The sequence below is a fragment of the Thunnus maccoyii genome, chromosome 21 (genome assembly GCF_910596095.1).
Source record: "Thunnus maccoyii chromosome 21, fThuMac1.1, whole genome shotgun sequence".
Taxonomy (NCBI): Eukaryota; Metazoa; Chordata; class Actinopteri; order Scombriformes; family Scombridae; genus Thunnus; species Thunnus maccoyii.
Window position 1 is genome coordinate 16,782,766 of NC_056553.1, and position 17,675 is coordinate 16,800,440.

Here is a 17,675-nt window from a genome sequence, read left to right on the forward strand (position 1 = left end):
ACGACATTAGGTTACTCAAATTGCCATTAGCAACTACTGCATAAGCTTGTTTATTATTGCCATGGTAATGATTTTTCTACCAAATGAAATTTGTCGGCAGGAAATTGTGTTTAATGCTGGTCTAATGAGTCTGCTGTAAATTAGCTGGCGTGCCAGCGTGGATGACTAAAAGGCCTTTAAGTAACCTTTGGTCTCTGTTGAGGGTAATTTGATACTGCCACTGATGATTCACTTAGCAAGGCTAAAAGCTATAGGCTTGCATCTCAAGAAGGACATGTGAAACTACTATCGCTCTCAAACTAGAAGTGAATGTGAAAATAATCAAATCAACTTCCAACTGGATGACTTGAAGCCAGCGAACGTGAACTCCTGATAGGAGTCAAACCAATTTTGGGTTTTTGTCACCAAGGTCAAAGTTCAGGTACACTTGCAACTCAGAGTTGAGATAGTCTTGGATCTTGGCCAGAGTGACAACATGTACTGTAGAGAGTGACAATCCAACATATATCTACTGTTCAGAAAACACTTGATACAGGCATATTTTTGTAAATCTGTCCCACTTTCCCTTCTATCACACATTTTTTCTTTTTATTCCCTACATACATCACTTACTTTCCAATGACAGGACAAAGTCCCAAAGAAGTAAGGACAGCAATATGTAATGTAACACTTAAACGTCTGTTTTCAATGAAACTGCAATAGGTAAACACCACATAAGGCCCTTTATACTGGTCATCATTTGGCACTTTTTTTTAAACAGCTGAACAATAAACTATACAATAAATATAAAATACTATATACTATATAAAATACAACAAATTTCAAATAATAAACTTCACTGGAGCAACAAGTGAAAACATATACACTGTATAACAAAATATATCAAACCTGAATTAAAAAAAATATATTTAAAATACATACAGCAGCCTATAAAACATTAATGTAGTGCAATTTCTTCTTGTGTATCTGTCTATATAGGCTGTGATATGTTAAATAAAGCCTTTTAATGGTGGCTGTATTACTTCTTCTACCACAGTGTACTGTATACTGCAATAAAACATCCCATACAAGAGATTGAAATCTTACAGAGGAATCAAAACAGTTTCTTCAAAGGAATGCAAAAAAGTCAGTGTATCAAAAGAGCTTCTGGTCCAGTGCATGAAGTGTGTTTGAGTGTGTTTGTGTTTTTGTGTGTGTGCGCTACCAGAAACACATTGTGTACGTTTTTGGCTTTGTGCCAGAATTCCAGTAAAATCTCAGCTTCTTGATGCATCTGCTTATGCATATAAGCGTGTGTGTATGTGTGCACACATCGCTGACACCCCTGCAGGTCTGTGGAAGCACACGTGGGTATTTCGTGTTAAAGTTACCATGCTTCGTCACAGGCATGGCAGCCACACCCCCTGGCATATTCCCCTGAGATCTGATAAGAGGTGTGTGTGTGTGTGTGTGTGTGTGTGTGTGTGTGTGTGTGTGTGTAGGGAGGTTGGCTGTGCGTCTTGTGTTTTAATGGTGTGACATTCCTCCTTAATGCAGGTGGCCCCCTCAATCTGAAACCCCTTCCTCCTTAGACACTCGTCTGTGTTTAGTGCCACCCCCTGCCGCACCCCCTTCTAACCCCTCTTTTCCCTGCGCCTCCCACTGCACCTCGCCCACCCACGACGCCCCTCCTCTTCCTCCACCGGCAACACGTGCCCCCTCTTAGTGCCAACATGCCCTCGTCCCCCATCTCCCTCCTCTCCCCTCCCTTTTATCCCCCCTCCCCTCCTCTGTTTTTCCCACGCCCGCCTCTTTTTGTCATCACGCAGTAGGAGTGGTATCACCGCACGTGCCCCTTTTTAGTGCCAACAAGCTCCCCTGTGGCACTCCTGCCCCCCTCCCCACCTTCCTGTACTCCCCCCCACCCCATCATGTTTAACCCCCCCCCCCACACAGCTCCCGCCCCCCTTCCCCTCTTTCTCACACTGTTCCGTCTCATCACTATGTAAGTGGGGATACCAGGCTGTTTTGCATACGGCTGTTTAGTCCTTTGTGGCGGGCGGGGCGGCATGCGAATATGCAAAACGGTGATGGGAGGCATTTTGTACTGTGATGAGGAAGGGGAGAGGGCGGCACTGTGAATGATGCCGCCATGTGTGCGTGTGCTTGTCTGTATGTGTGGGTTTTCCAACAGATTCTTTGGTTCATCAGAGCGATGGTTGGTACAGGAGGGAGTGCCATCAGAACCAAAGCCCAGTTGAGCAACGTGGCAATGGAATACCACCCTAAGCAGCCATTAAATCCTACATGGAGGGATACTCTCATCTTCTGTGGCCTTCTATTCCATTTAAGGGACGATGCAAGGAAAGGTTGTCATTTTTTTTTTTCTTCCAACATGCATCGTTACTGTAAATCCACATGGCGCAGAATCTGCAAATATCAGCGGCAAATTAAGAAGAAAGGGACGGGCGAAGTTCTTCTCGCTTCCCCCTCCTCTTCGCCCATATCCTTCTCTCTCCTACTTATCTGTGGTGGAGAGCCAATGGTTCATTATAATTGGCCGTTGTCATCATGCAGATGACACACAGTCAGCGCTCTGAATATCATTAGTGCCTTTGCATACCTCCGCTCTTTTTTTCTTTTTTTTTCTGTCCTTTCTTCTTGTTCCTTCATTCCGAGGCTCGTTTCGCGATTCGATATTCCAAAAGGTAATTATCATCCACGAATCAGCCTATCAATATGCGGAGATAGGCATAATAGGGAATGAAGGTGCATGTCTGATTGTCGTTTTCTCTTTCGCTACCTCCAGCGAAAATGTAGAAGAATCTCCCAGGGTGTGAAGGAGAATGAGTGTATTTGTGTGATTGTATTTGACTCTCCTTTGCAGTGGAGTCCATTGTATATCTCTTTGGTTACAGAGTGTTCTTTGCTCTCCTCCTCCTCCCCATCTCCCCCTTGTTTGCATATATCAGCCTCTCCTTGGGTAGAATAATAGCTCTTAATTCTTCTCTGTAGCTCTTGCCTTCTGATCCATGACAAAAATAAAGAGCCAGCCGGTCAATTTGCATACTCCGCATACTGATGAGGTGTGTGTTGCCGACTGCCTAATTACCTCCAGTCACTCACTCTCTCTCTCCTCCTGCAGCTTTTGCTTTTAACCCTCGCTCGCCCATTCGCCATCTCTTCGTCTCCACAGGAAACCATTGTCGCATTCAGCATTAATTCATCTGGAGGGGCATGTAGAAACAATAGAGAGACAAGAAAAAAAAACACAAGCATATTGCAATGACGAGCGGTTCGTTCGTTCACCTTCGTTTATTCCCCCGTCTGTGTTTATTGGCTAATTTGCGGCTCCTCTCGCTCGCGGCGGCTCTCCTTAAGCTACCCCCTTTGTCTTTGCCTTTGAAATTTACAAAATCTTACAAGAAATCAATACTTAATTGATTATTCACTTTCCTGCAGCCTCAAACGACCGGCGAGTGCATGTGCGTATTAAATCCGGCGTGTGTCTGTGTGTACGTGTGAGTGAGTCTCTGGTAGATCCCATGGTATTCCCAGTTCTTTCGAGGCAGCAGGCGGACGAGGTGGCAGGGAGCTCTGAGAGAAACACTCTGCAGCATCTACGTGCATGTGTATGTGTGTAAGTGTGTGTGAGTGAGTGTGTGGGCATATGAGACGTACCAAGGTCCCGTCAATAGCACCAAAGCCAGGGAAGTTCCAAGGTTTGAAGAGGGTTTACTTCTCAGCCTTTTTGCTCAAACAGCAACAGCCATTCCAGAGGAGGGAGAAGCATGGAAATCAACAACAACAACAACAACAACAACAACAACAAACCAACACCAAGCCTGTGGGCACAGGAAGCACGGCGGGCTCCAAGCAGGATGTGGAAAGGAGTATATCCTCGTTTTCGGGGCTTTTTTTGTTCTCTTCACCGCGCTTCTTTGTTTTCCGTCCTGACTCAGAGAAGAGAGCAGGGCAAGATGCCACCTGGACCCTTTAGAAAACTCTGTGGCGAAGTGGGCGCGGAAATAGGGGCGTGAAGAGAGGGGCGTGAGGAGGAGGAGAGAGAGAGGGGTAAAGGGTGCCTAGTGCCTGCCTCTGATATGCCATAAGGATGGCAGGCACGTAATGATAGCAAATGTAGAGCAGATTGGCTTGGAGGAGGAGGAGGAGGAGGAGGAGAGACAGAGAAAGGGGGAGAGCAGACAGATGGCAAAGCTGGCCCGGTGCCAACGATACCAAGACATGACTACGCAGGGAAACCTCCCCCTACACTCTGACACTTGTTGCTGTGTGTGTTCATGTGTAAGAATCACATGTGAGGACACATAGCAGGAAATTCCCAAACCGCACTATAGCATTGTACTTTCACCATATTGCCTCATTGGGGCCAGTGAACTTCTGCTTCCTTTTATCTATGGAGGAATGATGATAATTTAATGTTTCAATATCACCGTATGCATTCGGTGGGATATAATATATAAGTATGTATGAGAGCCTAAAGCAAAATGAGGGTGAAAGATAGAGGTCTGGCCTCCAATTTGACCTCCATTTATGCAATGTGGCAAAGGTCAAATATTGACTCTCCTAGCATATTTTTGTCATGGCCATCAAAAATAGATGTTGCAACCCACTTCAATTTTTTTTTTTTTTTTTTTTTAACATAATGTCATTTGAGTTTTAGTGGGAAAATTAATGTGATTTTTGTCTCACAGCGTTCAGGAATAAAAACTGCTGGCTCGTGTTGGTTTATGACAAGGAAACGAATGGCAGCTAGATAGAGTATTATGATGTTCATATTGAAATGTGCTGAGCAAACACCTTCCTGCACCAGCAGACGTGCTCAGTGTGTGTGAGAATGAGAGAGGGGGAGACAGCGAGAGAGAGAGAGAGAGAGAGAGAGAGGTGTATTTCTGTAGTGTTTTGGGAGGGGGGGGGGGGTTGTAAAACACATACTGTACTGTATTCATGTCTGTGTGAATGTGTGCCAACCAAGCAGGAGGTTTTCACACGAAGAGGAAAAGCATGCATCTATGAAACCTGCCATTGAGGTGTGCTGAAAATTATTGGCAGGCTGGTACGTAGGACACACAGAAAAGGAGGTTCAGACAGGCTGCAGCACATCCGAGATGTTCTGAAATGGCTACAAAATTGGACATTTGTTAAATTATTCATGTTATACTTGTTTTGCATGATTGGCAGCAGGACAGAATGTAGGAGCAGATTGGGCAAAGCCCTGTTGTCTGTAGATAAAGAGGAATCATGTTATCATACACTGTGTGTGTTCATATGTGTGTGTGTTTGGGTAGACTGGGTGGAGTGGTGGTGGGGGGGGGGGGGGGGGGGTTACCCAAATCAAACACCCATTTGAATAAGAACAATCAGACCCCAAAATGGAGCCACAGAGAGGGGAAATGGTGAGGCGATTTGACTTGCGAATCAGGCGATGCATATCTGCATGCTAATTACGTGACAAGAAGGGGGAAAGAGTGGAAAGCGTCCCCCATGCGCCAGACAGAGAGAGGGCGAGGGAGGGAAGACATAGCAGACGCAAGAGAGAAACAAGGGGGACGAGCGACTGAACAAACGGACAAACAAACGAAGGAATCAAAGGGAGCTATAGATGAGATGGGTAATTAATTCCCCCATCAGCCTGTATTCTACGGCATTTGATTTTCTTTGGAAACAAATCGACACGCATGGAGATGGAAGAAAGGAGCAAAAGCAGTGGACGAGGGTAGGGATTGGAGCGGGGTTGGGGGGCATCCGAAAATTAAAATTATTGATTGATCTTAGGGTGCGGGGGGTTGCGGAGCGGAGGGCATTTTGAGGATGTAATTAGAGCGGACTGGGACCAAGGCTGGAATGATAATAGATGACGTTGGAATTCACTATGGCGATTGGCCATTAATCTCCATTAACGCGGACCAGGATATTAAAAATTCTAATTGGAGGGACAAAAATGATGTGGATGGTATGCGTATGCATGTTTACAAGTGTGTGTGTGTTGGGATGTTGATCTTGGGTGTTTTGCGATAATTGCCACCATGGGGGAATTGTGTCCTGAGGTACAGTATACTGTATATCAACTGTATTAGCTCGCTGATTAGAATTATGAACTGCTTACAATGCTGAATTGTGTTTAATGTTTCATTCTTTTTAATAGAATGGCATAAACTCTCATTCATGGTTTGGGAACAAGGGTTTTCATTACATATTTTTGTTTTATGCCTTATGCTTTGGTGTATAGCTGGGTACATGTTCGCATGCAAATGTTTATGTATATATGTACGGCCGTGTCTGTTTGTGTCGTATGTGATGAAGCTCTATTACTGCCAAAATAACAAGTTTACCAAGTATCCATTTTAATTATTTTCCATCGTTTTTTCAAAACTAATGTATAAATGAGTTTTTTGGTGTTTTATTTTCATTGTTATTTACTGTGTTTGCTTTACGAACTCAATCTATGCAATGTATAAATTGTGTACTGGCTGTATTAAATCCAATAAAATGATTCTTATACTTCTCATCGTCGGTGTCTGTCATTCACTGGTAACAGATAAGAACACAAATCATTCATTGTCCAGCTCCAAAGCAGTGCAAAAGGAAAAGCCCTGCTTTAGGGAGTCCTCAGCCCCCATGGGTGCTATGATGTCATCAGTAGTGGCCTTGGATCTGCTGTTTGTTACATCAGCCTAGATTAAGGAACACGGATGACAGGCCAATACCGTGTTTATCAATAGCTCCACCACCTTGCATGACTGTGCTGTGACACTGTCAATAGATTATGAAATCTTACCATGTCAGCTATTCAATATTACAAATTGCTTCTGTGTAGTCAGCGTGCGTGCTTGTGTTTTTCGTTTGTGTGTGTGCGTGCATGACGTAAATATGCAAGAGGTTAATGCATATGTTCCTGTAATGTCTCCATGTATTCACTCTGCATGATTAGGAACTGTCCTTGAATTAGTAAGATGAAACTGCAACCCCCAACTCTGCGGCCAATGCACACACACACACACAAATGCATACGCAGATATTGTAGCCTATATGTCGACAAACAATCACAAAGACCTCCTATTAGGATTAAAATGAAGACATAGCTGTACTCACACAAGCATAATAATGAAAAACATTTCACCTCTACTGTTAATTCATCGTTCATTAGTGAAAGAAGAGAACCTTGCTGCTAAGAGTTAGCATGCTTTTGTGTGTATGTGTGTGTATGTGATGGCCAGTGTGATGTCATTACGTTAATGGTCTTTCACTGGGGCTAGTCATTAAATGAGGATATTAAAGCAGTAGGCTGTTTTTATATGCATGGAGGGGAGATGTGTGGGGGTCACAGTTGCTTGAAGTCATCACTCATGCACAATGGGAGGACACACACATACACACAGGGACAAAAATCACACATACAAATGAGCAAAATATGCATGTAAGGGGTCACTCAGCTCTCTTCAGGAGGATTGTGTCTATTCATTTCCCTCTCTTTTTCTGTAACAAGAACACAAACACTGGCAGAGCACTCACTTGCCCCTTGTTTGAGTTGTTTTTTTATGCATATGCACCCTCTCTCAAGCCAAATTGATCCTGATATTTATGAGCTGGGTTTGACGTGAATATCATTATTATCATTACTGTTATTATGCATTTCGGGGGAGGGAAATAACATTAGGCTTGGCAGAGGTGGTGCAGAAGCAGGGGCTATCACTGCTGCAATCATCAGATTGGTCTGATTTATGATTTATGCAGACCACAGACCGCCTGAGGTAACGCCCCTGGAGGAGCTGGGTAGTAAAAATTTGTTTTAGCCAATTGATTAATCAAGACTAGTCATATGTGTGAGTACTTCATATGTATATGTGCTTGGATGGCAAAAGGAAATGTGTGTTTATCATATGTCTGAATCTGCATGGTGTCAGTGTGGGTGTGTGTCTGTTCTTGGAAAACTGATTTGGTGATGCGACCTGTCAAGCAAATTGAGAGCAGGGATTGGTAAATTAAGAAAACAGAGATGAAGGGAAGATGATAACATAAAAGCGGGACTGAAAATGAAAAAAGAAGCTAACAGATTTGGTTATTAAATATTCCACACTTATTCTTCTGATTTATGTAATAGCAAAATTAAATTGTAAAATTGAGTTTTGAATTTTACTGAGTCAATATAAAAGACATTATGCAACTACAAAATTAACAAGGATCACAATAAAATACTGGACTTGTTTGATATGATGTTTTGCAATGGGCATTAAGGTCATACACTTGCAAATAGAAGTATATATTAATTATTCATATGAATAATTGAATTGCAAAACATGCAGGGGAAAATATGCCAGTCAGCATTCATTTCACCGTTGCCTTTAACCCACTAGAGAGCAGCTGGGTTTAGATTTCATTTCAATGTCACCAATTTGTTATTAAAGTATAAACAGGACTTTAGCTTGAACCAATGAAAAATGCTGTAGATTACCAATGTTAGGGTTAGGCCATGGTAATTTGGCAGGGAATGCTTGAGAGGAAGTTATGCCTGGGAGGCTCAACTCAGGGCAAATACCCATTGAAGTATATGACCACAGAGGAGAACACCTGGTATGTTGAAGAAATCAGCTTATTCTAAGTAAGTAGTAATATGTTCTGTATATTAAGGACATATTCAATAATATTCATTTTTAAATGTTTATTGTTGAAGTGGGATAGTTTTAAATTAACTTGGACCTTTAACCAAAGTCATGGATTGAAAATGGCAGGTCTGATTCATGCTATTGTTAAGTAATCCACAGTGAAGAATGATATCTTCATTTACTAACTCTACTCAGTGTACTGTACAGTGTAATCTGTGTTTCAGTTTGGCTGCATTATATAACATTTTGTGTTGACTAATGATATAATACAGTATTTGTGCTATTTGCTTTTTCTGTCTTTTACTGTGTTTGTGTGCTCTCTGCAGGCCGGTGTCTGAACTCAGCCAAAGATCAACTGTGAGGGAAGAACCTCCATTCTGTAACGTTCAATTGCAAGTGGACTGAGTGTTTCTGTAGTGCCAACAACTCCAACAGAGTGATACGTCTTCTCTCTAGTTCTACTTCAGTAGTCGTGTTCTCCAGTTGTCAACATACCATACTACATAACATAACACAACACCACGCAAATACTATATATACTACACATTCAACATAAAACAGGACTTTCAGTATTTGAGTTATATAGAACATGAAAACTATGTGGCAATGTCAGATACATTTTAAATCAACATTTCATATCTTCTTCTGCTATGCAGAAGTATAGATTTGGACTTGGTATATTAAAGAACAGAAAAACTAGATCAGGACATCCCTATACACTATAGTAATCCTCTGGCTGTTTAGTCAAAGCACATTTGGTGGCAAATCTGTTTCCTTAAGTAAGATGTACAAAGGTAAATATGTCTTAAAATGTGTGTCTCAGATTAATTAAGGATTGTACACACATGCTTATAAGCACTGCGCACACATACTCACAAGAAAATGCCAAAATTCAGACTTTACTACATTTTGACAGTGTTCTTAAACAACAAAAGGACAATTTAGTTAGAAAACTACGACATATTGGACAAAGCAGCTGGAATCCAGTTCAGTTCACTTTCAGCAGATCAAAATATTTTTTTCTGCTCTTTCCATCTGGTCAGGAAAATTCTCTTGGATACCCAAAAATGAAGGATTTGAAGGCACAATTCTTCGACATGGAAAATTCAATTTTCGACAAGAACCAAGTCCCAAAAAAAATGTAAAGTTAACATCTGTTATAAGCTTTAAGCATTAAATTAGTTCTCCAATAGGAAAACTGTCATTCTATTTGAAGAAAGGAACACGATTTGAAACAAAAAAATTCAAGTGACTTTCACGGTCTCTCTGAGATCTCTCAGTGGGCTGAATTTAAAGATATTTTGGTAAAAGCACTGTTAGATATTTTTATGGTTGGTAGAGCTTTATACAAAGGTACATTTTCAGGCAAATTTGACAAAATAATAGAATAAACTGATCACTATGGAATAACTCTTGAAAATAATAAGTACGCTCAAAACACTGTTTGCTTTACATTATAAGTTATTGAAACCGAATGTGTTGAAAATGCATTGCTTTGAGGCATAATATTTGTCATTTTATTTCATAAAATGCATAACTCATATGCCGAGATTTAATGCTGTACCATGAGGAGCATCACTGATCAGAGCATGTGATGCAGGCACGACAGGAATAACATGGTAAAAGATGTTGCTTACCTTTATGACGTGTTTGTGACGAGTTCACCCCAACCTGCAGCGGCCACCCTGCACCTCTTCACTTTAGCAGCTCACTGTGGTTGCCAATCCTCCCTGCAAGATTTACAACTAATTAACCGATAAAGCATAAAAAAATCTCCATATCAATTTTTTCTAAAAATCTGTTAGCACCATAATCTTGGTGATAAAAGCTTCACTTCCTGTAACTTCCTCCTAATATCTCATGTCACCCATCAGTTTCTTAAAGAACATTAATGCCCAGACGTTGGGTTTACCACTTACTTCCATCAGTCAGTTGTTGGAGCCTCAACAAAATCCACAACAGAGCAAAGTTTGCACCTTCCCACACTTACAGCTGTCAGTTTTAAACCACTAGCAGTTTTGTCATACTTAATTCAGTATTTGGGGTTTACAAAATGAATTTCTGTCACTTCTAACACATAGCGCGCATTTGAAGACAGATTTATCTTGTTATATTCAATTGTGTTTATGCAATTCTGGTACAGTATGGGCATCCAAGTTGTCCCAGTGGGAATCCCTGACTCTGGCAGCTTCGCTCACATGCACCCCACACTGAACTACAACAGGCAGCAGACTGGTTTTGGAAACTTGACTGATAGCTCTGCTTCTATCCTGAGCTAGAAACAGAGCCAAGCGGCACAATGGCTGTGAGCAAGGGCACAATCTGCCACATGTATGCATGCAGTCCTTCTTTGTCATATGGGTGTTATTTAAGTGACTGCAGGTATACGCCAGATGACTGCACGCAATACTGCACAGTGGTTGTATGTGTCCTTGTAACAATAAACCATACATGCAGACCATCCAACCTACAGTTAGTGCAATTGCAGTATCGCTGAAGCAGGGCTGGATGAAGCCAAAGGGAAGCGGGCCTGTAGACGGCCACGGTCAGGCTGGAGGAACCGCTGCCGAGGTGATTATAGATTCTGAAAGCAGTGCTGGACTCTGAGGCAGAGATTATTATAAATTTGGTCATTGGCAATGAGGACACTACAGGAGAGGGAAAAACAAATATTAGGGCCCCCTTCAATGCCGGGGCCAGTGTGAGCTGTTTTCCATTTTAATGCATTATGTGTGTATAAGGGAGAGAGGAGATGAGGTTTTTTTTCTCTCTCTTCTCTGTGTGTGTGTTAGATTCAGCAAACTGAGATTTACATTTCCCTTGCACTGCCTGTGAAATGTTTTCAGACGTGGGCAGCGTGACTGCAATAATATATAAGGCCCCCCCCCCCCCCTTCTTTCTTTCTTACACATACTTACATGCGTGCACACTGCGGGCAAAGACAGTTTGAGAGAATGAGGATAAAGGAGTACAGCCGTAATTACCATCCTTGTGAGAGAAATGGAAATTCACACTTAGTCTGATTCTGTGGTTAGCTTTCATGCCACTCCTTCACTTAAGCTCATATTGACACATTGACTTTAAGTGTATGTCCCCCCCCCCCCAACCTCAGTCTTAACAGACCAGTTAAACAACACTAAGAAGTTAGATTTTTTTTTAAAAGTGCATCACAGGGAAAGGTCTGAAGACTTGTATTCCAATATATTAATACAGGCATTCAGTAAAGATTGTTGTTAATAAATGCTTCTCAAAGTTAGACAATAAATAGTAATGAAACATGATAGTCTGAATTGATGTTGTAGGTTAAAAGTTGGTCAGAAAAACTTATTATTAATGAATTGTTTTATTTATCCATCACCTGGATCTTATTTTGTGCTGAAATCATAAAGCCATAAACAAATACATTGTTTTTTATGTGACTTAGTTATTTTGAATATATTATCAATCACTCTTTTAATTACGTTTTTCTGGCTTCTTCTATACAAGTTGCACTGTTGGCAGCCTGTAATGACAGTAATTACATTGCTCTTTTCATATTAGCTATAGTATATCAAAACAATATAAACTAATTAAAATTGAAAATGTAATATCAGCAAGAATGAAGAGATTAGTCACATCACTGGTGATTTAATTGCATCCCAAGAGCAGCCAGACACCCCGCATGCATCTGTAGTTTATTATTGCAGGTAGCTCACTCTATCTATGTTTGTTGGCGTTCAGATATTTCACCAGTGGAAAGGCTGCCTATGCCCGTGGGGTTCAGATTTGCAAAGATCTATCACACAACCAAAATCGCGACCATAAAGGATCCACGCATCCATCTATACATTCAAAACTTACCCCGGGGCTGTGTGCCTGCATGAGTCCCATCTAAGCACTTTGTCATTTTAAGTGTAACACATGTATTGATTCCATAGGTTTGATTCTAAATGCAATGATGTCTTCCTCCGAGAGTTGATTAAACCCTTTTGGTATTGATGCACTGTGCCTATGTGTGTGTGTGTGTGTGTGTATGAGAGACAGAAAGTGTACGGTTGAGACAGCAGAGACAGTTTGTGTACATGCATGCATGCATTCATTGATAAAAGTATTACAGAAAGCCACAGCGTCAGGACTGTGTGATCTAGAATCACAGTCCCCCTGACTGGTGAATCCTGGACCGGGGCCTTCAGACTGAGGGTTTATCTTGCCTTTAGTCACAACGCATTCACTCTTCTCTCTGTTCTCTTCTTCTCACTTCTCCCTTCCTCAATCAATGCAAAGCCAGCCAGTATATTACCCTTTACTCGAGACGCACACTTTGCTCTCACAATGAATTTAACAGCCAAGTTGTTCTGTGTGACTTTATGCTTTTGTCGTCATTATAATAGTATTAAAAGTAGTAATAATAGTATAGGTAACTGTAGTACAGATGTAGCAGTACTGTATTTTAATGACAAGACTAGGATTCATTCTATGTAGGCTAAATATAATGGCAATAGCATTCAAAGAAACTGAATTGAACATCAGTAGAAGTTTAATAGGTCAGGAGTTACAAAGTAGTGGTTATATAAATAGTTGCAGCGCATACATTTTCCAATAACACTACAAAAGCTCAAAAGTAAAGAATAGCAATTCCCATTAGAGCTGCAACTAACTGATCATTTTCATTATCCATTAATCTGCTGATTATTTTCCTGGTAAATCGTTTGGTCTACACGTCAGAAAATAGTGAAAAATGTCCATCATCATGCTCAACAATAGCTTTTTATAAAATTTATTTTATCTAACCAAACCCAAACTGAAAAAACATATTCAGTTTACTGTAATGTAAGACAAAGAAAATATACATACAAGATAAACATAATCACATTTTCAAACCCTCAAGTCTATAAACAAAATTATTTTAATTTAGTAAGTTAATACTATATCTTGTTAGCTTACTTCCTACTTTTGATCTTCACCAGAATATTTAAGGGTTTTGTTTAGCAATTAGAAGAAAAATTGACACTCTTTAATTGTTGTAGTACTGTTCTCTATGTGCAATACAGAGGAAAACTGGAATCACTTTCCCAGATTTCTTTAAACTCACACAGTCTCCTTCCAATTTTCATCCTGAATATTTTAATAGCTACAAGGAGAGTACCAGTTCTTAACTCTGCTACTAAGGATCTTTGGCTTCTGGATACGCCAGATATAACATACTGTATAATTCAGGGGCCATATTAATATAGAAATATACAAGCTTATATAATAGAACAAGCATTATACCACTATGTTAGTGCAAAGCAAAATACTGAGTGACAAAAAATCTAAACCCATAATTTATTATCAGTCTACTACATTTCCCCGTTGTCCAAAATGTTCTGTTTACCAGGATTGCTGAAAGAAATGGGTTTGGGATGAGTGAGAAACAGAGAATGCCACCTTGAATTTATCATATGTGGTACCTCTCGAATGATAAGGAGAATCTTGTCATTTATTTAGTCACGAAAAAGTCAAAAGACCACCTTCTCATAACCACTAAACCGCTCCACATCACCACAGTCATACTCAGTGTAGCATGCATCTCAGTGATAACAGCAATCGCTGATTCACAGCGCAGGCTAAATAAGGGCAGATTTCATGGGTCAATAAATTTGTTGTTAAAAGAAATGCCATATGTCTGTGAAAAGCAACATGGGATTTTAATTTTGGTGCAAACATAGATGAAGAGACAGAAAGCAAGAGAGAAATAGAACCTGACAAGCGCACAAACACACACAGAGATGTGCACATACACCTTGCCCAGGTCCCCGAAGCTAATTAAAGGGAAGGTAGGCGAGCAGAGATGTGACAACTCTGTGAATCATGTAGAATAGTTGTAATGGGTGACCTTTTTTTTTTCTCCCCATGCGGCGGGCAGAAATCTCATTTGAGAGTGAGCCATTCCAATTTGCTGCGGCGAGGCAGGTGTCAAAGTCTCAAGCAGGCAGAAAAACATCCCTTGGTGCCTTCTCCTTTGTTTGAGATCATGTGATGCCCTGTGTGAAAATGCAAAAAGCTACAAAGTCTACTGAAACAGGGTTTGTATTTCATCTTTACGCACTTCTCTCATTCTTTCTTTTCTTCGTCTGCACTTTGACTTAATATGAAGAAACAAAGAGTGTTTTCTGTCTCCATGTTTTGTGTATAGAAAGGATTATGTTAGTGATCAGAGCAAACATGAGAATTATAAACACAGTCCATCTTCATTAGGCTGCAGGCCAGATATTACTGGGCTGGACAGCCTGGAATGTTTGGTCGTCCATTTAGCCAAGGGCAGGAGCAGAAGGGCTGCTGTGCAGGGCTCCAACTCCCTTTGATCCTCTGCAAATGTGTGTGTGTGCGTGTGTGTGAGTGTGTGTCTGTGTGAGTGCAATGCAATTTCACAACCCAAGTACACCAGCTGGTCCACGTTAAAGTTCCAAGGTAACCATGGCGCCCCGCGGCTGGTGGAGAGTGTGTGTATGTGTGGGTGTGTGAGTGTATGTGTGTGTGTGTGTGTGATAACATGTGGTATACGTTTAGATGCGCTCCTCCGCCCTATCCCCCCTTTGGCTTTGACTTTTAAGGAGTTTCGACACTGAGCTTTTGCCTCTATCAGGTAAACAGGATACGGGTCACTGATAAAACAATATATACACATACACAGCCTACCACCATGGGAGGATATATGTGTATCCCCCTAACCACTGAATACCTGGGGTTGGGTCACCTAAAATAGTTTCCTATGTATCACTTTCAATTGGGATTTTTAGTATCACATAGTGTAAATAGTGTTTGAGAAGCTCTGCCAAGACATATCTCTGGGGAAAACATTGATACAGAGAATATATATACAAGACCAGAGTTAAGCACCATTAATATAGAAAAGAGTCATGTTCAATCAGTTTACATGATTTTATTTGCGCGGCATGTTAAGTGAGGAAGTCATCAGTCTTTAGATATGTATAAAATATGTTTGTCTTACAGTAGATTTTATTTTATTTTATTTGGCAGTATTGTCTCCATCCTTATGTTCATTTTCTTCCTATTGCATGATATCATTTGTCAGAGCAAAAGAGAGCAACTACTATGTGTGACAAAACCAAAAAAACTCTGATGCAATTAAAAGACGAAGGGAGACAAAGTCTGGTGAGAGTTGAATCCTACAAACGTGAACACAAAGGTGAAATATTTCTATATCATCTCAGAGATGTATTTATTTTCTTTACGTTACGAGTCCTTGCTACCTGAAAACACATGTATTATTCTAAGGCACGTGCCTGAGGCCTCATCCGCCATACATTACATCCTTAAACTAATCTACAGCAACAGCATTATCTATACATCTCATCTTTCATTGCCTTGCATAAATATTTACTTGGAAACAGAGGAGTAAATCACAACAGGAACAACTATTCTTTAACTAATTCATATATGTTGCTTTTAAAAAGAAGAATTTCAGAGAAGGTTGTATATTTGTATATTTTCTTTGTGTGTTGTTTAGGCGCTAGTGAGGTCACCACAACAATTGCCAAGGTAACAATGCTGTTGGACACAGACACACACATTCATATTCATATCTAAGAAATTCTAACATTTCTAAGAAACATCCATACAAGTATATATGTACATTCAAACCGTGGAAAATCTCAAACCCTTATTTCTTTGAGAATAGCTTTGCAATAATGCAGCAATGTTTGGTCCTCCTCGCAATTACATTCCATTCTCCCTCTGTCTTTCTCTCTCTATTTCTATATATGTGATCGGTGCCGCTGTAGAGCTACCATGATGATTCAGATGGGAACAATTCAAAAAGATTGGATAGGAGAAAGCACAAAACAATTCTTATAAGCCTGCACAGTCCGCCTTGCGACAGATGACAGTCTCTGTGTACATCTGATTACAAGCTCTCTCGCTGTAGACTCGTGTATCTCAACCAGGGGGGTCGTGAGCTGAGGAGATGTTCAAAATAACGGCTCAGGTAAGATTTGTGGTCCAAATGCAAAACTAGTATCACACACACTGAAACAGACTGACGGAACAGCATCACGATCCTCTTTTTTTTGTGTAAAACTATGAACAATTTAAACAGGAGCATTTTTATTTTCATATTTTGACCGTGTGGAAGCATCTCCTGGCAATGATGTGATATTAATGTGGCTAAAAAAGGTTGGATACTTTCATGCTTGCTAACTCTATGCAGAGTTAATCATTTCTTATAAAACTTCAGGTGTGTTTTGAGGCCTTACATCAGTTGTTTGTTTCATAGGTTGGATTTGAACCTCAAAGAACTACTTGTACCTCATTAGTCCTGAAGAACACACTGTGTACATATAAGTTTACTAAGCTAAATTTGTGTTCTCAGGTACACAGTTTCATTTGTGACTGAATTAAAAAAAAAAAAACCTTGTGGCTTCCCCAAAGGATGTCACATTCAAAGCGCAGCGTGCACAAACATGCAATACCCCTCAATCCCTGCTTCTACTTTGACTTTCTGCTTCTTTTAGTAAACAGCCAAAAGCTTCTGCCTCCTCCTCAGTGGCCACGAGCTTCCTACCATGATGAAAGAGGTTTTAGGATTTTTCTACTTTCTACATTTTAATTGCGCGTGTTGCACCTTCACCAGCTATTTACATAGTTTTATTAATAAGAAAATGGTAAAATCCCCGCCATCACAGCTATTTCGACACCTTTTAGATGATCGCACACATTCCCCATCACTGACAAAAAAAAAATCCCACCAAAAATTCTAACTAAACTCCTTACTGACATCCATGAAGATGTTTAATCTTTTCTTGAAATGAAAAATCATCCTGCTATCAAGCTGTCCACCGCTGAGAGAAAAATCTAATGAAAATATAGTGCTACATATTGATAATGATATTCTGTATCTTTCTATCCCCACCTAATCAGAGGTGGAATACGGTGCAGAGTCTCCCCTCTCTCCTGCCGTGACAGCCACAATTCATCACAGCTTTAATTTAGTCTGTTACTGGGGTGTCGATAGGACGAACACTGCCTGGCGACCCTCTCTCACGCGCACGCTTGCGTGTCCGCACACACACGAGAAAACACAGGCAGGTAGTC

The 17,675-nt window shown here is 40.7% G+C and overlaps 1 protein-coding gene across 2 annotated transcripts in view; it reads right to left on the bottom strand.

Moving 5' to 3' along the window:
• zfhx4 (zinc finger homeobox 4) overlaps nt 1–17,675 on the bottom strand; it is a 308,281-nt gene that overhangs the window by 165,870 nt on the left and 124,736 nt on the right. For both annotated transcript variants that reach the window (XM_042399188.1, XM_042399190.1), the window contains exon 2: nt 10,241–10,333. The gene's annotated coding sequence lies outside the window, so the exon portion shown is untranslated. The remainder of the gene's footprint in view (nt 1–10,240; nt 10,334–17,675) is intronic.